The 25,439-nt window shown below is 41.4% G+C and overlaps 1 long non-coding RNA gene across 1 annotated transcript in view; it reads right to left on the bottom strand.

Annotated features, from left to right (window-relative positions):
* Window positions 1-565: 565 nt before the first annotated feature.
* The window catches only part of LOC141992880 (uncharacterized), a 469,706-nt gene continuing 444,832 nt past the window's right edge, over window positions 566-25,439 (bottom strand). The window contains exon 3 of the long non-coding RNA XR_012640682.1: window positions 566-1,036. This is a non-coding gene — a long non-coding RNA (uncharacterized LOC141992880). The remainder of the gene's footprint in view (window positions 1,037-25,439) is intronic.

Raw genomic sequence — 25,439 nt, 5'->3', positions numbered from 1 at the left:
ATGTGCATTTGGACGTTTAAAGGCGCGCTGGCGCAGTTTACTGACTCGGTTAGACCTCAGCGAAACCAATATTCCCACTGTTATTACTGCTTGCTGTGTGCTCCACAATATCTGTGAGAGTAAGGGGGAGACGTTTATGGCGGGGTGGGAGGTTGAGGCAAATCGCCTGGCTGCTGGTTATGCGCAGCCAGACACCAGGGCGGTTAGAAGAGCACAGGAGGGTGCGGTACGCATCAGAGAGGCTTTGAAAACCAGTTTCATGACTGGCCAGGCTACGGTGTGAAAGTTCTGTTTGTTTCTCCTTGATGAAACCCCCCGCCCCTTGGTTCACTCTACTTCCTTGTAAGCTAACCACCCTCCCCTCCTCCCTTTGATCACCTCTTGCAGAGGCAATAAAGTCATTGTTGCTTCACATTCATGCATTCTTTATTCATTCATCACACAAATAGGGGGATGACTACCAAGGTAGCCCAGGAGGGGTGGTGGAGGAGGGAAGGAAAATGCCACACAGCACTTTAAAAGTTATTGAATGACAGCCTTCTTTTTTTGGGGCAATCCTCTGTGGTGGAGTGGCTGGTTGGCCGGTGGCCCCCCCACCGCGTTCTTGGGCGTCTGGGTGTGGAGGCTATGGAACTTGGGGAGGAGGGCGGTTGGTTACACAGGGGCTGTAGTGGCAGTCTGTGCTCCAGCTGCCTTTGCTGCAGCTCAACCATACACTGGAGCATACTGGTTTGGTCCTCCAGCAGCCTCAGCATTGAATCCTGCCTCCTCTCATCACGCTGTCGCCACATTCGAGCTTCAGCCCTCTCTTCAGCCCGCCACTTACTCTCTTCAGCCCGCCACCTCTCCTCCTGGTCATTTTGTGCTTTCCTGCAGTCTGACATTATTTGCCTCCACGCATTCGTCTGTGCTCTGTCAGTGTGGGAGGACAGCATGAGCTCGGAGAACATTTCATCTCGAGTGCGTTTTTTTTTCTTTCTAATCTTCACTAGCCTCTGGGAAGGAGAAGATCCTGTGATCATTGAAACACAGGCAGCTGGTGGAGAAAAGAAAAGGGACAGCGGTATTTAAAAAGACACATTTTATAAAACACTGGCTACACTCTTTCAGGGTAAACCTTGCTGTTAACATTACATACATAGCACATGTGCTTTCGTTACAAGGTCGCATTTTGCCTCCCCCCACCGCGTGGCTACCCCCTCAACCCTCCCCCCTCCCTGTGGCTAACAGCGGGGAACATTTCTGTTCAGCCGCAGGCAAACAGCCCAGCAGGAATGGGCTCCTCTGAGTGTCCCCTGAAGAAAAGCACCCTATTTCAACCAGGTGACCATGGATTATATCTCACTCTCCTGAGGATAACACATGAACGGATGTTGCTTGAACGCCAGCAAACATACACTGCAATGCTTTGTTGTACAATGATTCCCGAGTACGTGTTACTGGCCTGGAGTGGTATAGTGTCCTACCATGAAGGACGCAATAAGTCTGCCCTCCCCAGAAACCTTTTGCAAAGGCTTTGGGAGTATATCCAGGAGAGCCGCGAATGCCAGGGCAGAGTAATCCTTTCACATGCTTGCTTTTAAACCATGTATAGTATTTTAAAAGGTCCCTTTTCCGCCTGCTGGGTCCAGGAGGCAGCCTTGGGTGGGTTCAGGGGGTACTGGCTCCAGGTCCAGGGTGAGAAACAGTTCCTGGCTGTCGGGAAAACCGGTTTCTCCGCTTGCTTGCTGTGAGCTATCATCTTCTTCGTCCCCAAAACCTGCTTCCGTATTGCCTCCATCTCCATTGAAGGAGTCAAACAACACGGCTGGGGTAGTGGTGGCTGAACCCCCTAAAATGGCATGCAGCTCATCATAGAAGCGGCATGTTTGGGGCTCTGACCCGGAGTGGCTGTTCGCCTCTCTGGTTTTCTGATAGGCTTGCCTCAGCTCCTTCAGTTTCACGCGGCACTGCTTCGGGTCCCTGTTATGGCCTCTGTCCTTCATGCCCTGGGAGATCTTGACAAAGGTTTTGGCATTTCGAAAACTGGAACGGAGTTCTGATAGCACGGATTCCTCTCCCCATACAGCGATCAGATCCTGTACCTCCCGTTCGGTCCATGCTGGAGCTCTTTTGTGATTCTGAGACTCCATCATGGTCACCTCTGCTGATGAGCTCTGCATGGTCACCTGCAGCTTGCCACGCTGGCCAAACAGGAAATGAGATTCAAAAGTTCGCGGTTCTTTTCCTGTCTACCTGGCCAGTGCATCTGAGTTGAGAGTGCTGTCCAGAGCGGTCAAAATGGAGCACTCTGGGATAGCTCCCGGAGGCCAATACCGTCGAATTGTGTCCATAGTACCCCAAATTCGACCCGGCAAGGCCGATTTAAGCGCTAATCCGCTTGTCAGGGGTGGAGTAAGGAAATCGATTTTAAGAGCCCTTTAAGTCGAAATAAAGGGCTTCATCGTGTGGACGGGTGCAGGTTTACATCGATTTAATGCTGCTAAATTCGACCTAAAGTCCTAGTGTAGACCAGGGCTAGTAAACAAAACAGCAAGACATGGTTTGTGCCCAGGCAAGTATACTGAATGCCTCTGCTATATACTCATAAGAAAATACATAGTTTTCTCTTGGAAGTTGGGTGCTCTTTTCTTTTCCAGTTCACAGCTTTTTAGTGAGTAGTTTGCAGAAGTGACTAGTTGAGTATGAAGCAAGTGGGATTTCATGCATCTCCAAAGCCCAAACCTAACCTGAAAAGGCCATATTTTCTGAGTAAACAGTGGAAGTCCTGTGCCAGTTAGGCATGATTGTTTTATGAACTGGACTGAATGACATTAGCAACACTGTGCAACAGTTGCTCATGGTCTCAGATGCTATATCTGTGCACCATTATTTTAGGATGGTGGTGGTGGTGGTGCTGGGGCGTGTATGTGTGTGTGGATGGGTCTAATTCAGCACTGCCCAACAACTTGGGCAGTCATTTTACTCCAGTGTCAAGTGCATATAAAATGCTACTGAATCAGAACTATGACATTTTACATTCATATTACAATGATGTCAAATAACTACACAAATTGCAGGCCAGCGGTGGAATTAGGCTCAACATGAGTAAATCAGGCTCATAACTCAGGCAAGAAAAAAAATGAAAATATGAGTTTTGTTGAAAATATATAGAGACTTCCATGAAGCAAAAAGAACGCAATAATGGTACTAGTCCCTAAAAATGGTCAATGACAATAACCCATAGCCTTTTTAATTTTCAGTAAATTTAATAAGACAGTGACTATGAAAGTGGATTGTGTCTTTAACTTCTGCCCTCCGATTCACAAAAAAAAAAAGCTTTGGAAATCACAGGATATTGTGTTTATCTGTTGCCTACCAGCCATTATTCCTGATGTCTAAACTATTTGCTGGCAGTATGAGAGTAACACGTGTATCTGTCAACAAAATGGGTCATCTCTATACTCCTCTATATTTTCTTTAGTTGAAATCAATAAAGAAGAAATCAGAAACATCAGACACTGGAGGGCAAGAATGATGAAGTGTTTAACATTGCTCCCTGGTGTCTCTATCCCAAGGCACGTTGCCAGTTCATAACTATTTTAGCAGATTTCATGTTTTACTCGACCATGTGTCAGCCAACCCTTCAGACTGCTTTATATACTAACATTTTTCTGTCTATGTCATACATTTATGGGCAATAATTAGAAATCTGAAGCAGATTATTGATTCTGTTCTTAACGCTCTGTATAACATTGTTATGCAAACAGATTTTCAGATTGCATCTCCTTCTGTGTATCAGGCATACACAAATTATATCTGATAACAAAAAAAAAAATCTGTAAACAAGGCCTTGCTAATATTTTTGGAATGAGCATATATGGTTTTCATTCATAAGCAAATGAAGACTGGGTTATAATTACAGCCCTGTGAAAATAAATATTGAGGATAATTCATTCATTTATTCCCAATCACTTCTGAGATAAGCCTTTATGACCTAGAGTAAAAACTATGTTTTGTCTTCTAATGTTATTACATCACATACAGTGAAATGTAGATCAATATTAATGCAAAGTGGGAGGGGGGAAAAACAGCAATAAAAGTCACAGAAACACAAAGAGACATTAAATTCCACAACTGCTAAAGTGAATCTCCAGAGCATGCATCAACTGCAAGGTCAACTACTGCAGATATGACCTTAAAGCATTATTCCTTGGCAGAGATGGCATAATGGATGATTGAATAGGTAACTGATTATGACATCTGGCAAAGCATAAAGGTAAATTTGAAAGTGACTGGATGATTAAAATGCATATTTATCAGAAGTATTGTTTTTAGAAACGCCAACAGAAATAATTGCATCTACCACAATGAACTAAGTACAGAATGTGTTAGGGACAGTGTTTCTTGTGCTACTGTGAATATTGTTCCATATTTACCACAGGGTAAAAACATGAGAAAGTAACAGCATGGTTCTGGCACAGCTGCAAAATTCATATTCTCATCCAAATTTCAAATCCCTCACCGTTCAATGGGATTTGGATAAAAATCTCTGATTCAGCTAATTATAGACAACCCTAAAGTGTAGCTCAGGATCCCAAACCACTCTGCAGTTCAAGAGCATTTGGATTTGGGGATTTTTGTTCAGGCTAATCTCTGTAAGCTGAAAACATGGAGAGAGAGTGTGGTATCAAAAGTGTTCAGCCTGGCACACACAAGCAGCTCAGTGGCAGCCATTGCAGTGCGGAAGCTTACAAGTACTCCAGTCATATTTCCTAATGGCAATCACTGGAAGACATTGCCTGTGTATATTAGAAGTGCCAGTGATGGCAGTAGGAGATAATGGAAAACAAATACCAGAAAATATTATAACAACACCTGTGACAAAATATTGAGTATAGCACATTTCTTTTAGGAAAATATTCAGAAAAACATATTCTAATCAGAGCTCAAAATGCAGTGAAGTTATTGGAATTCTTGCTGTTACAGTAGGAGCAGCAAATATTCCCAGTGTTTGTTTAATATAAGTGATCACGATGAATCATAAGGCTGGCAACGCATAAGTCATGTTCTTTCCTTATTAAGCAAGCTTTGATTGTGTAGGGCTCCACAGATCTAAAACTCAAACCTCTAGACCTCCCAGGCAACTGACATCTCCAGGCTGCCAACAACAGAAGCTGTAACCAACTTGTGCTCCACTTCCTAGGACCTGCTGTGGCCCATGGAAAGCTCGACCTCAAAGGTTTGATGGACAGCAGCCCCATGGCTCCCTGCCCTATATAAACTCAAGGCGCATTCTAGGAAGTGTCCAGACAACAGTGCAGATCTTCTGTACTTGTCATAACTGTTCCAGCTCCTTGCTCTTGAATTCCTGGCTTGACTTGGACTTTGCCTCCTGACTCAGACCCTGAAACCTGATTCTGACCCTTAGTATCAACCCTGCGTGGATTGGATTACGAACTCCTCTGGTACTCCCAGTCTCAGTTTTGCCCCTGACTGCCCTTGCTGGGATCCAGACAAAAAGAAAGAAAAAATAATGGAATGTTTTGTAATGCACTTGTGTTTAAAACCACAAAAATCAAAACAGAAAGATCTACAAATTGGTCGTTGTCAAAATAGTCTAACAACATACATGGTTATGGCTCTCCTGAATAATCCCTCATTTAGGAGCATCTAGAAAAAGATTTTAGTGATCAATTTTAGAAAAGAGAAATGCCTGTGAACTTCCACAGTCTCATTTTCTTGAACAATTGAAAGAAATATAAATAACCCGTAACTAGTATGCAATTAGCTAGAAGTACAGTGCCTGCAATTTTTTTGCCTTTACATTCTGTATTTCTACCTTTTAGATTAGGTACTGAATTAGGGTACCATGTGTGATGGTGAGCTACCAGTGAAAACAACACAGCAGGAGGTGTCTGCTATGTGTATCTGTAGCATGGCAAGACTCACCCCTGCGGCACCTCCCACTGGTCATGCAGGGAATTAGCTCATCAGCCTCCAGAGCTCCCCCTGCCGACCGGTGTCCCGCCTCTCACTGTCCCCTGTGTCCCTTCCAGACCCCAGTGCCCCTTTATCTGGGGGGTTCTGCCCCAGCAGTATCCACCCAGTCTCTGGGTCTCCTCTTCCCAGGGAACCCCAAAGCCCCCTAATCCCACCTTGCCTCAGCCTATGGGCTACTGCCAGTCACCATCTAGCCCCCTTTCACTGGGGCCGACAACAATCTGTTAAAGCCAGTCATTATAGGCAAGGGGGGGTAGGACCCACTGTCTCTACCCAGCCCCAGCCTGCCCCTTTGCAGCCCCAGAACCTGTTTATGCCCCGCACAAGGCCCTGCAGCCTGGGGGGTTTCCAGGAGGGAGCTCCCCAGCTCCTCTTGCCTTTCCCCCAGCACTGCCCCACCTCAGGTTCCTGTTTAGCTCCCAGGCAGCCAGGTCCTTCCCTCTCTGCCATCAGAAAGAGACTACCTGCTCCTGGCCCACTGCCCTCTTATAAGGGCCAGCTGGGCCCTGATTGAACTGGCCACAGCTGCGGCTGCTCCGTTAATTAGCCTGGGCTTTTCTCCCAGCCCCTAGCCCTCTACCAGGGCTGGCTTTAACCCTATCAGGGCTGGAGCAGGTCACCGCCCCGCTACAGTATCTATGACTTTTACTGGAATTTGAATCAGCCTGAAGTATTAAAGTATGGCATACAATGCATGTTCAAGTTAATATACTGATAGAGTGGAAAATTCTTAATGACATTGTAAAATGCTGCTCCCCTGGGATAATTAAGAAGATGTAAAGACATAACCTTGGATGCAACAAAGCCTCCAATTCTGAAAATAAAAATAACGGAGTGGTCACAATTGTCAAGGACATGATGGCACACTCCACAAGACGGTACATCAGCCAGAGAGTGGAAATGGAAAACTATATTTTCTTTTAGAAATAATGGAAATCAAAACCAAGAACTGCTTTAATTACTGTAAAAAGAATGAGGAATACTTGTAACACCTCAGAGACTAACAAATTTATGTGAGAATAAGCTTTCGTGGGCTAAAACCTACTTCATCAGATACATGGATACATACAGGCATCTGATGAAATGGGTTTTAGCCCACGAAAGCTTATGCCGAAATAAATTTGTTAGTCTCTAAGTACTCCTCATTCTTTTTGCTGATACAGACTAACACGGCTACCACTCTGAAACCTTTAATTACTATGTTCATCCGGTCTTGTGATATTGATACCACTTTGAAAGTGTTCTAGAGAGTCTTAAGTTGAATTCCTATCTGAATTCTTCCAAATGCGTGTTGGTGGGTATGAACCTCTTTAAAAGGCAAGATCCAGCAACAGAAAGTTATTGTCCTCTATTTTGACCTTTCTTGCACCCCATGCAGACCCAGTGCCATGTGTTTCACTGGTGCACCTGCAAATTAGTGTATGAGGATTTAGCTGTATGACTCAAACTGGTGTAAAACAAGGTTTGTGCTCCTAAATTCACTCCATCATTTCCAGTGGTGTTTCACTGAAGCAGTACAATTTAACTAATAGGACATAGGGCCTTATGGAGGCTATACTAGGGGGACATATGCTGTACATAAAAAGGCATTAAAGTGATGAAATTTCTGGTGAATTATTATGTGCAGTCAAAGTTCAACCTTAAGATATGTTTGGTTAAACCTTGGGCCTACAGTTTCATATGTCAATGGGATATGTCAAAAGTCTTCAGGTAGGCCTAAAAAAAAAGTTGATTTTACTAGAGGCAGTGAGCAATTACTCCACTCATTAGCTACTGACAATGGCACTTTCCCATAGGTTATAGATGCTTGCTGTGTATCAAGTTGCCTATTTATACCATCCAAGCAGTTCACAAGAGGCTGATTAAGGTATTCTGCATGATTTACCTTTTATTTGTCTTTGTATGCCTCTCTCTTTTTTGCTCTCTAAATCTGCCACAGGCCTCAAGAAAGGAAATGTTGCCAGTCTGCTGTTGTCATAATTAGCCTACTCAGACATTATCAGACACCATCCATGCTACTTAAAAACAAAGATGCATATGAATTGTTTTTCATGGCTTCCTGAAATGCTAGTGCTGCACAAACAAACATCCCTTTCCCAACACATTAACACGTTCATTGTATAGTACTCAATTACCAGGAACTTTAAATATAAATACTCTATGGCAACAGACTTACAAACCCTGTACCCGATAAAAGTTGCCAATCTTTTGATTAAATGTTACATTCCAATTATCTGTGACTGTGCAAAGTTATACACTCCAGTTGATCATTTCACATATAGAAATCATAAGTGATATTCAAACTCAGCACCCAGGGCATCAAAGCACTGCTACCACACCCATTAATGTTAAAAACAAAAAAAGAAAAAAGAAAAAAAAAGGAGCTCTGGTAGCTCAGCTAATAGGCTTTTTGTATTTTTCTATCATAGATAAATACTGTGTATTAAGAAACACTGCTCTTAACATTTTAAATAACGTTTTAAAAAAGGTTTCAGAGTAACAGCCGTGTTAGTCTGTATTCGCAAAAAGAAAAGGAGTACTTGTGGCACCTTAGAGACTAACCAATTTATTTGAGCATAAGCTTTCGTGAGCTACAGCTCACTTAAAAAAGAGTTGATACATTTAATAAACTTCCAGTGTTCTGTGTTCCAGGGTGGCTGGCCAAGGCTACCAGTGATCGGCTTTTTTAAAGCGAACAAGCCCTTCTTGTCCCACCTGTTAGTAATGAATCACCTAGGCGGCTGACTGGCAGCTTATTGGCTAACAAGCACCTGGACTTAATAAAAGGCTACCAGAGCTCAGCTGGACGGGTGACACTAAAGAGAGAGAAGGGCCTAGGGAGAAGTCTCTTATGTTGTTGTTGAACTTGCTGTTAATAAATAAGACCCCCAGAAAGGGGGGAGGGGCACTGTTCGATAATAAAAACCTTACTAAACCTATCATCAACCCAGTTGTGGAAATTAAGGACTGAAATACCTGCAGCACTGCATCTGGCCTCAAGGCCATGTGTGGGGATGGTAGGCGCCTTTTACTTTCTCATTCAAATATGCACATATTGAAATGCAATGTAATACTCAACCTCATATTGGTGTAATGATTCATGACAATGCCAAGCTTAGGTTCTGGAAGAACTGCTCACAGAAAACTCCAGATTTAAAACTCTATCCAAAGAAAAAAAGAGAAGCATCCTCTGATTGCCATGGTGATTGAGGTTAAAGTCTCTCCAAATTCAGATTCGGAGGTGCTTTAATTTTTTTCATGCCCAACTATTTCAGAGACTTCATACAATCTCTCAGTTTTCTTGCCATGTATCATCAAAGGCCAGCAAATTTTTAGTTAAAATTGTTAAAGCTTTGCTCTAGTCCTTCAAGACACATCACAGCCAAAAGAAACCCAGCATTTCACTGAATCCAGTGATTATGGAAGCAGCACCTTTCTCAATTTTTGCATCAACTTTTGCATCTAAAAGAAAACATTTAACATATCCAGATATTTTGGCACATCCCTGATAGTTATGTAAGCAAAATGGAAAATAATATCCAGCTGGCTATACAGTAACTCCTCACTTAACGTTGTAGTTATATTTCTGAAAAATGTGACTTTAACGATGTTAAGCAAATCTAATTTCCCCATAAGAATTAATGTAAATGGGGGCAGGGGGGTGTTAAGGTTCCAAGGAATTTTTTTTTTTGCCAGACAAAAGGCAGTGTATACATCTACAGTATAAGTTTTAAACAATTTTAAACAAGCAATTTAATACAGGTATAAGTTTGAAATGGTTTTAAACAAACAATTTAATACTACAATCATCATTGCTGAGTATGAAGCTTGGTGGAGTCAGAGAGTGGAAGAGGGTGGATTGTCCAGCTGCTCCTCTTGCTGAACTTTCCAAACTTGAAAAAACACACCTAGAGATTGTTGTTTTGCTTTCCTTTTTTTTTTTCTTGGTAAACATTTTTCTAGCAAGTCATTAGATGACCAACTCCCCTAATCACTTTGGAGCTGCGTTCCCTGTCCAGGATTGTCTTCAATCATCTGGAAAGCTTCAGAAAGATGTTTATTAGTCAAATTTCGATGGGTTGGTTCTTCTTTTACTTCTTGGCCCTCTTCTTCCATTGCTCTCATCACCTCTCGTTGCATCAGATCTTCATTGGTTAGCTCTTCTCCATGTGATTGCAGAAGTTGTGTAACATCAGCTTCTTCCACTCATCAAAACCTGCTTTCTTGGCCAAGCTGAGGATAGCTTTCTTCATAGCGGGAACAACATTTTAAAATCCTTTTAAGTCATTGACACATTCAGGCCACAACTTCTCCCACACGCCATTCATGCATGCCTGAGTAACTTAAGCCCAGGACTCACCAATATTATTGATGCACTTGCGGATGTTGTAGTCACACCAAAATTGCTGAATTGTAGGTTTGCCTTCCCCATCGGTGCCTCTGATGAGCTGGTCGAAAGTACGGTGTAAGTAATATGCCTTACATGCAGTGATGGCTCCATGGTCCATGGGTTGGATGAGTGATGTGGTGTTAGGTGGACAACATTGATGTTTTTGCACAGGTCATCCAGGATGATTGGATGAGCCGTTGCATTATCAATAAGCAATAAAATCTTGAAATCAAGATTTCCCTTGGCACAGTATTTCTTTCATGCAGGGGCGGCATAGAGAGTCAGCCACTCTGAAAAAATAGCTCCAATTATCCATGCCTTCTTACTGGATCTCCAAATGACTGGAAGGTGTTCGTTTGAAAATCCCTGGAGAGTGTGTGGTGTTTCAGATTGGTACACTGTCAGTGGCTTCATCTTCCTGTCTCCGGCAGCATTACCCCGTAGAAGCAAAGTTAGGTGGTTTTTAGCTGCTTTAAATCCAGGTGCTGTCTTCTTCTCTCGGGAAATGTAAGACAACACAGGTATCCTCTTCCAGTACAGGCCCATTTCACCAACATTGAAGACTTGTTTAGGGGAATAGCCACCTTCCTCAATTATTTTCTTGAGATAGTCGGGGAATTTTTTAGCTGCTGCTGCTGTATCAGCACTAGCTGCCTCACTGGACATCTTGATGTTATCCAGGTGGAAGCACATCTTGAACCAATCAAACCATCCCCGACTTGCTGTGAAAGTCTCTGTCTGTGATCCTTCACCTTGGTCTCTCTTCAAATTGTCGTACAAACTTTTTGCCTTAGCTTGTATCACTAGCAAACTTAGAGGTATGTTCTGCTGGTTTTGGTCCTCTATCCACAGTGAGAGAAGACACTCCATGTTTTCCAGTAAACTACTTCTTGATTGACTTCTTGTCGTAGCATTAAGTGGCGTTACACACCAAGCACTAGCCCTGGCCTTGTCGGAATTACTCCGAATTGTTCTCACAGTGGTTGGAGTACGATCTAGAGTGATGCCAATGTCTACCGCATGCTCACCTGCATCAAAACCCCTTAAAATATCTAATTTAGTACCCAAACTAATGGTTTTCTGGCTGCTAGTGGTACTGCTACTGCTAGGCACTCCACTATCACTTGCTGGACATTTTTGACTCATGATGCTGGGTGATGCTCCTCCGGACGGCACATGCAAGTGTTACTCTTCACTCCCTTCAGCCTGGAGTGGCCAGGGTCATGCAGCATCAATCAACTATTGCAAGGGAAAGAATTTGGAAAACCCATGTCATTCTCCATGGTAATCTGCTCTCCTACTGGAAGCCCTGTGTGCTTAGGCTAGGACTAGTTAAGGAGGTTCTTACTTCCTTGCAGGTTCTTACTTTCGCAGGAGCCCTGCTGGAGGACCAAAGGCCTGTCTTCTAGGGTGCCCTGGAGAAGCTGGCCCTGCTGTATCTCCCCTAGTAACCATGCACTCAGCACCTGAGCAGCATTGCAGCCAATGTAGTAAGAGGAGGAAAATAACATTTACTGCTGGGCTGTGCCCCTCCCTTCTGTGTGTGCATGCAGGGACAGGGAGATGCAGCTGGCATTAAAGTTAATGGCAAAGCTCTCGTGGATTTCCCAGACTTTCATAGGAGCAGGGCCAAGTTCTGTGCCTCTCTACGCTGCTTCTCCCCCTTGCTACAGCGAAGAAGGCACTGGAATGTTATTACTGTCACTTGCTTTGGGCTGGCTGCTGCCTCCTGTGTTCTTACCTCCCTCCAGCGAAGGGTGGGGGGAGCAGATGGAACATTGTTTATTCAGCCACAAGACAGCAAGGCAGGGCTGCTGCTGTGCACCCCCTTTGCAGGCAGCTGGTGGCCTCGCATGCGCTTGGCGTAGCGCCCTATTCCCGAGCAGGGCGGCGGCTGAGCCATAAAGCAACGGTGAATCGCTGTGGAGGCTGGGTAGAGTGCACGTGGTGTGTGTTTACAATACGTACTGTACAGTCCTGTAGTTGGGAGCTGCCCTCGCCTTACCCCACACAGGCACAGTCCACTGCAGACAATAAGGCAGGCAAGGAGGCTGCCATGTTAGGCTAGGAAGAGCCTTGAGCAGCAGCTTCCCCTACTGTGCAAGCACAGGCGCTGAATTTGCCAAGGGGTGCTCAACCCCCGGCTCTGCCTCAGGCCCACCCCCACCCCACCCCTTCCCCGAAGTCCCCTCCCCTGCCCTGTCTCTTCCCACCCCCACTCCACCTCCACCCCAGAGCACATCACGTCCTCGCTCCTCCCCCTACAAGCCTCCTGAACACAGCAGAACAGCTAATTGCCGCAGGCAGGAGGCAGGAGAAGGAGGAAGGGGGAAGGCACTGATCTGCGGAGTCTGCCAGTGGGTGGGAGGCGCTGGGAGGGGGGGGGAGTGTAGGGGAGCTGACTGGGGGGGCTGCCAGCCCACTCTGGTTACAAGTTGTGCAATGCAGTCTAATAAAGTCGCTGCTCTTCCAGAGAATCCTGCAAGCCCTGGACAAAGAAGGTAGCCAAATGACGTTATAAGGGAGCACTGCACAACTTTAAACGAGCATGTTCTCTAATAGAGCATGGATGTAACATCAAAACAACATTAACCGGGAGGACGTTAAGTGAGGAGCTACTGTATAAGAACTAAGGGCCAGAACTAAAGTTACTGTCATGATTACACAGCCACATGGTAGACATTAGTTATCATTAATGTTTGCAATGTGCATCTTTTCTGAGATGCTGAAGTTGCTTTTTATGTCAAAAACATAGTGGGATCTTCATAAGTGGTGAGGTGCCCAGGAGTTTGATGCCTAGGTGCTTTTGATAATCCCAGTAGGTGCCTATCTGTACCAACCTCTGAAAATGTGGCCTCAAAGCTAGAAGTGTCAGTGCATTGATCTTTGAAGAAATTGATGAGCAGCATACTGAAAGACACTTGTTGACATGAAAAGTGGCTTAAACATCTCTAAAAAGATGCAAATCTAAAACACTAATGATAACTAAAGGGTGTTGTTATGGTCCAGTAGCTGTTGGTATTTAATTAAAAAAAAAATAAAACAACAGCATTGTCCTCTCTCAACCTCTTCTGTGTGGCTGTGTAAACATGACAGTAACTTTAAATCTGGTTGACAACTACTTCTTCACCTGTCAGCACGCAGTGAGTTGCAGTTCAAACAGTGTTACACAGGAAAACATGTCCTAATCCCCCTCCTCTACTCCAAATCCAACAGGAAAAATTTGGAGCACAGTTGAATGCTGGGTCAAAAATGTCATAGCTTAGCAAGCAACTAAACAATTAAAAATGTAACTTTGGAACAAAGAAAGATGATTCACTAGAACAAGAAAATTAGCAAGAACTCGAAACAGGTTAGAATACACTTGCACGCTACCATTGTAGAGAATTACACTGAACTTGAAAAATTATAACCTTATGGAAATTAAATCTTCAACCTTGTACCCAGATTTTTATTTATATACACACACACACACGTGTGATATTAGCAAAAATCTTTGCTGATGGGTAATCTGGATTCTCATCGAAAGCTCCCGTGTCATTATTAGGGAGATGTTCTGAAAAGATAGGGAGACTCAGACAAGAGGCAATAAATGTCCCCTTGCTATGCTTAGCCATTATATAAATCAATGACATTCAAAATTACATAGAAAAGAATACATCTTATGATATTTAATTGAACTGCACTTATCCAACACATCTACATCTTCAGAAATGGTGATTCCTAGACTATGCAATCTGGAGTTTTGTAATACATTCAGCAAAATTTTGATTGAAATTGTCTAAAGTAACAATTTACATACAGCACCATCTTTATGAAGCAGACCTGCTGAAGCCCAGATACAATAGGCCTGTCTAATTGTAGGCGGAACATGATCATATGACACCTGAACTTACCAGAAATAATATAACTGCCTATAGCTTGTCAAGTGGTCCCAATAGTTTATTCCATTTTCTTTAGCAGGGTGTTGCTCTAAATAACCCCTTAAGTCCATGTGAATAACAAATCAAATCAAATCGACATTGTACTGGGAATGTTTGTCTTTTGATTTCTAAATTCTGCTGTGTTTTAATATTCATCCTCATAGTAATCTTAGCCACCAGCAGCATAAGTGCTTACAGGCTTCTAATACAGAAAAATTTCCATTGCAAAATTTGGCACATTTCTAATTATATTCCAACCCCCTAGAGACTGCTCTCATATTGTAACTGCAGACTGGGCATTAGTGTCTGGAATTTCTTGAACTAAAGGAAGGTAGCATTAGCAATTTGATTAGTGGAATCTGGTTGCTTTCCCTCAATATTACAGTATGTTGAACTAGAGTCTGCATAAAACAAATAAATGAAACAGGTGCAAGACAGATTCTGATTTGGAAGGCTGCCAACTGATCAGCTCCACCAAGGTTTTATAATCTAACCAGAAACACATTTTGTTGATACGTAGCTCTTCTCCCACAAGAATAACTTCTGCCAACCTTGGAAAGAGCTTAATGAATAGAATGCCCATATTGAAGGTTCAGGTAAATGCACTATAATACGTATTGTACCCAACAAGCTCTCTGCTCTACACACACAGATGACTAGTCTGACAATACATACCTATCTTTATGCCCGCCAGAAAATATCAACAGAAATGACAAAGGACTATCTAAAAGAGACACCCGTGTTTTTCATGCTCTTTTTGATAGACATTAACACAGTGATTGGACAGAAAATGTTACTCTCAGTAGCTTGGAGGATATATTTCCCAACTGGCTAGCTTTCCCTGGGTCCAGATAAACAATGGGAGGGAATGGATGGGGAATTTGGTAGCATTTTACACATGAACTTTATTTATCCTTCCATAAAATGTTTGAATGGTTCACAATACAAAACCATGTCTGTAACATCTCCCATTTCATCGTACAATGCCAGCATCATCTGCAAAGGATGTCTGGTGCTGTACTACTAACATGCTCATTGTATCATAGATTAATACTGTGTATTTATAGTTTTAACCGATATTTTTACGCTGTATCCAGCTTTTCTGCTACTATTTCCCACTGTTTCTTTCTAATTCCTATTTCCAGGCTTTTGGACTAATTTTCTTGTACCGTATGCTTTGTAGTGTTGAATCGGTCTAAGCTTTCTGATTTCTACACCTTTTGGTACATATGAAGACACAGCGAGTACTCTTTAAGTAGATGCCCAGGAGTTTGCAGTGGCAACAATAGCTAAGATTTTAGGTATCAGCTTTTTGAGCATAAAAGCTGGTAGTTTCAAGAGTCTCAAAATCAGCTGACTGTGCTAAGGCAATTCCTCCATTTTGTACTATAAAACCTGCCAACTAGTTTCTGTGCATTAGGCTGCCTCTTCGTTGCTCTATATAGTCCACTCGAGACTTAAATTGTTCTCTCGTGCTGTGAATCCGTGGCAAGGAAAATCATACACTATATTTGAAATCTACACTCAAACATGTGTTGAGGTTTCATTATAATTGATTATATATTTACCCACCTAGGTACTCTGCATGCAGAAGTTCCCATCATCTCGTGGAGCAATTCTGAAGGATGAATGGTCTACTTCTATACAGACTAACTGAAACAAATATACCTAGCTAGTCTCATTGTGCTGAATTTCATCACCTCTTAAAAAGGGGGAAAAGCAAGTCTCTAATCACCAAAGGTAAAATTTTCAAAAGTGCCTAAATGACTAAGGAACCTAAGTCCCACTGACTTTCAATCAGTGACTTTAGGCACTTCAGTACATTTTATCTCAAACCTGTGTATCAAAATATTATAATGAGTCCACGGTCTTTTCCCTCCCCAAAAGGTCTTTAAAGGAGCAAACATATAATTTTCAGAGAGATGGAGAAATTCCTGGTACCTATTCAAGGTGTTTATATGGCCGGAAGTTTAAAAAACTGCATCTTGCAAGTCCTTAGATAACTCCTTGGAACACACTCAAGAGGGCATCTGTGATCAAATTCAACCAGGTTAGAGAGGACACTTTCACCTTTCCATTCTGACATTGTTTACTTGCCAAGAGAGAGACTTGCTCTAACACAATTCATTTTGTCATCAAAACAAGATGGCAAATTGCTTACAACTTTCAAATGATGAGTCTGAATTAGGGAAAAATAAGTCTGGATGGAGCAGATTCTTCACTAGCCTGTATAACTTTATTGGGCAATTCTTTGCTGAATATACAGCAGATAGAACAGTATTTTATCTCCACTATAGCTCTGTACATGCCTGAACCAAACCTTGATAGAGCTTCCTGTCCCTCTCAAATCCAGTCTCTTTCAACCAACTATCCATTTTCTTCCATGCTTTTTCATTTCCAGAAGATGAGCCATATTGTAAGATTCCACAACGTCTGGCATTCTATCAGGAGTGAAGACACGTACAGGCAAATTTACAAAGGGCTCTAAATTTATATGCCTAGGTTTTGGCACACTTCCTTTTTGCTACCTTAGTTTAAGTGGACAGAAAACCTTAGCTGTGAATTTGCAAATGGTATTTGTGCTTGCAAACCAGGTAGTTGCATGCCTAATTACTAGAATTAGTGGTAAAATGGAGTGGGGAGCTTCATACAAAATGCTGACAGAGGAGAAAAATCCAAATCCAAATTATTTGAGTGAAAAAATGGATTCTGAAATACTGCCACAGTGCCTTGTGGATTTGTAGTTTGGCTGCCTTATGTTGCCCTTTTCCTCTGTAGACTGTGTCCTGTAATTTGACTACATCTCCCATGATGCACCATGCTCTCCCCCAATCTGAAATTTTAATGTATGATTTTTCCAAGAAACACAAGTAATCTTAAATTCTAACCACACTGATACTTCCTCAAATATAGATTTTCCCAGTAGACTAGCTATGTCCTGTACTGTGATATGCTTTATTTTGCCTCTCAGTAATTAATTGGGTAAAGCCCATCACTAAGGTGCAAAAAAAAAGTCTCCAGAAAAAAAAAAGCAGTAATCAGCATTTTTCTGTAATTAAAATTCACAAGAAGTTACCAACAGCCTTGAGGACTTGGAGAAATGAAGAGAGAAGCCCAACAATTGAAGAGAGAAATGCAGCAGCATACTCATGTAGATAATATACCAACAGAATTTTTAAGCAAGAATCTTCCCATGAGTACAACTTTAGGGACATATACTGAAAAGATCCACAATCTTGGGATGAACACCTAGAGCATATGGGATCTGATTATATTAACATAGTGATACTGCCCCTTTTATTTCCCCCAGGTCTGGACCCAGCCTGGATCAGATATCCAGCATGAGGCTCTATTTATAATTCAAGTTGAAACATGGCCCACGCAGCCACTAGAGCCTCAGATCAGTCCAGTCATGCCCACTGGCAGGCTGGAAAGATAATAAAAGTAAATAAACCACATTCCCAACAAATCCTTCCTTACTTACATCTATTCCACCTCCCACATGAAGAAGCCTATGCCATGAACTCCTCAGACCCATATGCAAGTATAACAACACTTCAGCAAAGATCTCAGCAGAGAAGAAGGCACCAAGGATTTCTCACAGTTGAATATTGATCATTTGTGTACTTATGACATTCAGCTTTGAAAGGTCCAGGCTTTAAAATACATTCCTGAGTGTTTGGAATCCTGGAGACTATTTAAACTAAAATGATGTGAAATATTATGTAAACAGTAACAATTATGTGTCATAATACTTAGGAATTGTTTTTAGGTCTGTCAAGAGATTAACAGTGCGATTAATCGTGATTCATTTTTTTAAACAATAATAGAATACCATTTATTTAAATATTTTGGATATTTTCTACATTTTTAAATATACTGATTTCAATTACAACACAGAATACAAAGTGTACAATGCTCACTTATTTTTTATTACAAATATTTGCACTGTAAAAACAAAAGAAATACTATATTTTAATTCACCTAATACAAATACTGTCATGCAATCTCTTTATAATGAAAGTTGAACTCACAAATGTAGAATTATGTACAAAAAATAACTGCATTCAAAAATAAAACAATGTAAAACTTTAGAACCTACAAGTCCACTCAGTCCTACTTCAGCCAATTGCTCAGACAAACAAGTTTGGTAACAATTTGCAGGAGTAATGCTGCTCATGTCTTGCTTACAATGTCACCTGAAAGTGAGAACAGGCATTCGCATAGCACAGTTGTAGCGGGCATCACAAGATATTTATGTGCCAGATGCGCTAAAAATTCATATGTCCCTTTCATGCTTCAATCACCATTCCAGAAGACATGCGTCCATGCTGATGACGGGTTCTGCTCGATAACAATCCAAAGCAGAGTGGACCGCCACATGTTCATTTTCATCATCTGAGTCAGATGCCACCAGCAGAAGGTTGATTTTCTTTTTTGGTGGTTCGGGTTCTGTAGTTTCCGCATCGGAGTGTTGCTCTTTTAAGACATCTGAAAGCATTCTCCACACCTCGTCCCTCTCAGATTTTGGAAGGCACGTCAGTTCTTAAACCTGGGTCGAGTACTGTATCTATCCTTAAAAATCTCACATTGGTACCATCTTTGTGTTTTGTCAAATCTGCTGTGAAAAGTGTTCTTAAAATGAACATGTGCTGGGTCATCATCTGAGACTGCTATAACATGAAATATATCGCAGAATGCAAGTAAAACAGAGCAGGGGACAGACAATTCTCTCCCAAGGAGTTCAGTCACAAATTTAATTAATGCATTCTTTTTTTAACGAGCATCATCAGCATGGAAGCATGTCTTCTGGAACGGGTGGCTGAAGCATGAAGGGGCACATGAATGTGTTGCATATCTGGTACGTAAATACCTTGCAATGCCGGCTACAAAAGTGCAATGCCATGCGAATGCCTGTTCTCATGTTCAGGTGATGTAAATAAGAAGCAGTCAGCAGTATCTCCCATAAATGTAAAGAAACTTGCTTGTCTTAGCTATTGGCTGAACAGGATGTAGGACTGAGTGGACCTGTAGGGTCTAAAGATTTACATTGTTTTGTTTTTGAGTGCAGTTATGTAACAAAAAAAAAATCTACATGTGTAAGTTACACTTTCACGATAAAGAGATTGCACTACAGTGTTTGTATGAGGTGAACTGAAAAACACTATTTCTTTTATCATTTTTACAGTGCAAATATTTGTAATAAAATAATAATATAAAGTAAGCACGTACACTTTGTATTCTGTGTTGTAATAGAAATCAATATATTTGAAAATGTAGAAAAACATCCAAAAATATTTAATAAATTTCAATTGGTATTCTATTGTTTAACAGTGTTAATTGTGTTTAATCACAATTAATTTTTTTAATCACAGTTAATTTTTTTAGTTAATCGCGTGAGTTAACTGTGATTAATCGACGGCCCTATTTTTTTTTAACTTTATCCTATTTGACTATATCAGAACTCACTTTCAACTTTTGAATGCTCAAATGTGGAAAACTGAAAAAAAGGGACTAAAAATAAGAGATACAAAAAACGTTATTCATGTAAGAAACTTAAGATGATCTGGGATTCATTTCTTTAGCGTAAATAACTATAATTACAGTTTCATGATACTTTATTTCTGATGTAAATAATTTTCAACAATAAAAGTGAGGGAATATGAAATTTGTCTTGAACCTGGGTAATTCTGGAACTAAAATAAATGATGCACCCCAAAACGAGGAACATTTGAGAGGTATGTATAGATTTACCAGATATCCCATTTTGATGTTTCTGTTTTTTTAATTTATTTTGCAGTGAGAGGGAGAAAGCAGTATTTTTAGAATTTTGTGACATTAACTCTAGGACTAAGTTTTGTCAGCACAGAAGATATGTTTAAACAGCAAGCATGGGCTAGCCTATCAGACCTACCTTAAATCTAGCTGAGCGCAGGTAACAATAGCAGTGAAGACAGTGCAATGCAGGCTTCAGCATGGGTCGTAGTAGCTCAGCACGGACACTGGTTATGGACTTGGCTTACTCTCCCACTCTGAAGTCTGTTCTGCACACTTAGTGTACAGCAGGCTGGAGCACTATAGATTTACACAGCAGCTTGCCATGCAGTAAATACTCGTGTAGTCACACTCCATATCTAGACCGTAGACAAACCAAAGCGCCTGTAAGCTCTTCAAGCCTCATTGATCTGGATATTTAATTTTTCCTTTGTTTCTGAACTCACACCACACCAGGAGGAACTCTGAGGCATTCTGAGCTCCCTGGAAAGCAGGGGGATGCATCATTCCTTAAAAAATTGTGGAACACCCACTCCCTCTGTGGCTCACCAGCCTTGCTAGTTAGCATAAGAAGGGAATGGGGTCATTACTACACTTTCTCCCTGGAGGTGCTAGAAGAACAAAGCTCATGTGCTCAAGAGATGCTGGAGAATGTAAATACGTCAGACTTATGCTCAGAGTCAAAAGAGATGTGAGTTGCTCTTTGTGCATCTACACAAAGGCCTAACCATAATATTATTTATCAATATCTGATCAACTATTCTGACAAATAACTTCTGTAAATTTCATTTGATCATAGTCTATAATCAGAAATTACTCATAGAAAAAAATCAGTCATCTAGTCCATCACTTTGTCAATTTAGGATTGTTTACTTCTGTATACTAATGTATACTCCAGTAATTTGCCAATCCAGATCTGAGTGACTCAACAAACAAAACATCTGTCACTTCTCTTGGGAGACCATTCCACATTAGAACCTCCTGGTGGGAATTATTTTCCCGATACGCAACCTACATTTCCAATCCATAGTCCTTAAGTGACATTTGCCCTCAACACCAGTTGCTCCACCACAGCACAACCAGCAGACTGTGTAAGTAAAGCACAGAGACAAGGTGAGGGAGGTAATATCTTTTATTGGACCAACATCGGCTGGTGAAAGAGAGAAGCTTTCGAGCTCACACAGAGCTCTTCTTCAAGTCTGAGTTATTTTAAAAAATGAAGCGCAGTCAGTACCAGAAACGCAAGCCGAGGTGCAGCATGTCAGGAGAGAGGCATAGTGGTGCAACGAAGTTGGGAAACTCACTCATGGCCTCTTTTGCTTAATCAAAAGCAAAACCAAAAAATGTACAGTTGTCTTACAACCAAAGCACTAAATTAATAAAGCTGGTACAGACGCAATTGCCTGGAGTATGTCTCAGAAAACTTAAAAAAACAGTCCCCAGCAGCCTGGACTGCTGAAACAGCAGGGCCCCTTGAGCAGCTGCTGCTACTTTGTCACCTTTCTCTGCTGACAGTTTTTTTAAAAATGCAGAAAAAAAAGCAGTCAATACCTACTACTACAGTTCAAAACTGGTGTTAAAATGGGCTTTGAACGGGAAACACAACTGCAGCGTCTCAAGGTAAAGAGAAGCCACTCTGCATCAGCTTGCATCTTTATGTAGGTTGAAAGGAGTGGCAAACATCACCATCCACATATAGTGAAAATGTTCTAAAATAAGTTAAAACATGTGCTCTCAGCAATTAGGATCAAACAAAACACTCCTACATTCTAACCCACCTGGTTTAAAATAGGAGGGACCATATTCTGCTCTCTTACACTCATGTAACTCCATCGTCCATGGATGTAACTTTGGTTCAATTACTTCAATTTCCACATCAAAAAAAGGAAGAAGAAAAAGGTGCGAGGAGAAGAGGATTAGAAACAAGGTGTGAGACAAGCAAAGTATACAGCTCACAGCGAAAGAAAAGAACCCCTCCTGGCATGCCCTTTTCTAGCTGAAGGAAGTGAAGCGTGCACAGTATGCATTTATTACCTACATCCAAGGATTTTCGTACAACAGGTCGAACCTTTAACATTTATTTATTTTGACTACAAATTCAATATTCTTAGGACTGGGTTGTCTAACTAGATTCAGTCCCTTTCCTTTCCTCAAGAGGCATAAAGGGGACACAATCTGGCCAGCAGAGAATTTTCGTGGTATAGAGGAAACCCCTGTTGGTGCAAGTATGCTGGCAAATACACTTTGTCACACAGAGGATTGCAGAGAAGGTAGGGGGAGAAGAGGGAGCATGAGGGAGCTTTGCTCTCCTCCACCTGCACAGGGTCTGTGAAGGACCCTAAACCAGTAGCGGAACTTAGAAATGCTTGACACATCTCTAAATGGTATCAGGGCCAGGACTATTCCCAGAAATAACACTTCCCACTCTCTCTTGCACCAAGCAGAGCTCTGGCACAGAAGAGAATCTTCTCCACATGTTAGCATTCTTATAAAATGACTCAAACACAAATCTCTAATGATCAGGTCCATTCTGCTGAGCTTTCTGAAACTGGACTTTTCAAATTGCAGTGAACAGGAATCTTAGCAAGAGCTCAGAGAGATTTTCCTCTTTTGATTTAAAAGATGTAGGCTAATGGTTTTGGAGCAGAAGATTTAGAATTTTGCTCCCAGTAGCTGGCAAACATGGTATGTCTATGAATGCTGCTATAGATTACCATTTGCAAGTCTGTTTTTGATGACACTCAGTACTGAAACAGAATTTCTTCTTGGTGAATCCCCTGGGCACTCAGCACTGTAAGCCATAGAAGCACATATACTTTGTGCCCCCAGCAGGAAATGTGCAGTGACCCATTGCCCAATTTTGACACCTGAAGACAAGATATATTCACTACATTCAGTTTGTTTAAAATAATTCTTTTTTATCAAGGCAAAATCTAAAAAATCCTCTGATGCTCTACAAAGTAGTTCAAAGGAAAGGGGTCATAAAAAAGCACTTACATGTTCAGTAGCTTAATATGTAGACAGGAATTTTTAAAAAAAAGTTTCTCTCCCATACACATACAATTCACCTAACTGGTTTGCCTCAAAGAAACTGATCTAGCCTAAAGATAACTGCTGCTTAATCAGGAAATAGTAGCATACCTTCTGCTTAATGGGGATGCAGTTGGCCAGTGCCAACCAGGGCTTACCCGGATATTACATAGATGTGAAATTCTAAGCTCCACCTTTTACTACAACCTAAGAAATAAAAGACCAAATGCATTAAATGTTTTAATTTTTGTATTCAGATTCATATTCAAAAGGACATATATTATATCATTTTCTGTCTTCATAAATGAGAACTGAGATGGCAGACCACCCACTAAGGGACCCTAATTAAAAGAATTTTGCGTGTGTATGTGTGTGTTGGGCAGTAATGCATGTTATATATACATAAAACAAAATAAACAGCCTTCTCCTCTTTATTTCATAATCAAATTAAGTTTACTGAGTAGAGCTGCGTGAATTTTTTTTTTACCAAACAATTTTCAGTGAAAAATCCAGATTTGGATCGACAAACATTTTGCAAATTCATATCAAATTCACTGAATTGTTTCTGTCAAAAAATCAAAAAAAAATCAGAATATTTTGTTTCAATATTTTCCAAATGAAACGTTTTGATGTTTGGATTCAAAATGACTTTTCATTTATATATTTCCTTCAATTTTATTTAAAACAAAAACCTTTAAAATCTTAAAAAGAAAAAAGAAAAGGAGTACTTGTGGCACCTTAGAGACTAACCAGTTTATTTGAGCATGAGCTTTCGTGAGCTACAGCTCACTTCATCGGATGCATAGCATATCGTGGAAACTGCAGAAGACATTATATACACACAGAGACCATGAAACAAAACTTCCTCCCACCCCACTGTCCTGCTGGTAACAGCTTATCTAAAGTGATCATCAAGGAGGGCCATTTCCAGCACAAATCCAGGTTTTCTCACCCTTCCCCCCCCCCCACAGACACACATACAAACTCACTCTCCTGCTGGTAATAGCCCATCCCTCTTTGAAACCTCTCTTTATAATGCGCATGATAATCAAGGTGGGTCATTTCCAGCACTAATCCAGGTTTTCTCACCACCACCACCCCCCCCCACACACACACCCCCCTCCAAAAACCACACACACAAACTCACTCTCCTGCTGGCAATAGCTCATCTTACAATGTGCACAGCAATAATCCAAGTTTAACCAGAACGTCTTGGGGGGGGGGTTTGTAGGAAAAAAACAAGGGGAGATAGGCTACCTTGCATAATGACTTAGCCACTCCCAGTCTCTATTCAAGCCCAAATTAATAGTATCCAATTTGCAAATGAATTCCAATTCAGCAGTTTCTCGCTGGAGCTGTAGCTCACGAAAGCTCATGCTCAAATAAACTGGTTAGTCTCTAAGGTGCCACAAGTACTCCTTTTCTTTTTTCTTTTTACGAATACAGACTAACACGGCTGTTACTCTGAAACCTTTAAAATCTTGAAACTGAAACATAATGCTTTGTTTTGGGTCAAATCAAAATGTTTAATTCAACCCCAAACAATTTTTTTTGACTTTTCACTTTGCCAAAAATTTGTCATCATTTTGGGTCAAAACATTTTTTTTCCAATTCTTCAGAACTGCCAGTGAACTGAAAAGTCAGTTACTTCACAGCTCTGTTACTGAGTAGCAACCATGTAGCATCACATGGTTCATCATCTGCAGCAGCCAAACACTTCAAACTAAGTAAGTGAATAGCTCAGGAGACTGTAAATCTTGCACTACATACATAGTAAACAAGTTATTCTTCTCAAGTATAAAGTAATGGACTTTCACAACACCATCTTTACTTTGAAAGAATACTATTTATTTTGGGTCAGAGTTAATAAACTAAACTCCACTGCAAAGCTGTATCTAGAGCCTACCATTTCAGCTAAAGGAAGCTCTTGCTTAGCTATCAGCTACACAAGGACTTGTATGTCCTGTCTAAGCAGCAGCTGCTGAAAATATTACAAGGGGACCAATTTTTACCTCCCAAAAGAATTCAGCTCCTATTTAGGCACATAAATAAAGGGCCAAATTTTCTGAAGTGTTCAGCCCCCAACTGCTCACACTGTGAGACTTATGGCCAGATTTTCAAAGGAGCCCAGCATGTTGGATGCTAAACTCTTTTGAAAATGTGGCCACCTATTTTGGAGCCCAAATGGGAGATGAACCGTTTCGAAAATCTCCCCCAGAGGATCCAAACCTGCTCCCTTTGAGGTCAATGGCAAAAGACCGCCCCAAAGAGATCAATGGGAACAGATTAGGACCCATAACTCCCTATGAAATCAAAAGAAGCAGTTCGAGACTCCAACA

Source organism: Natator depressus, chromosome 8, assembly GCF_965152275.1.
Source record: "Natator depressus isolate rNatDep1 chromosome 8, rNatDep2.hap1, whole genome shotgun sequence".
NCBI lineage: Eukaryota > Metazoa > Chordata > Testudines > Cheloniidae > Natator > Natator depressus.
Note: the sequence above shows the minus strand (reverse complement) of the source record. Positions and strands in the feature narration are given on the sequence as shown.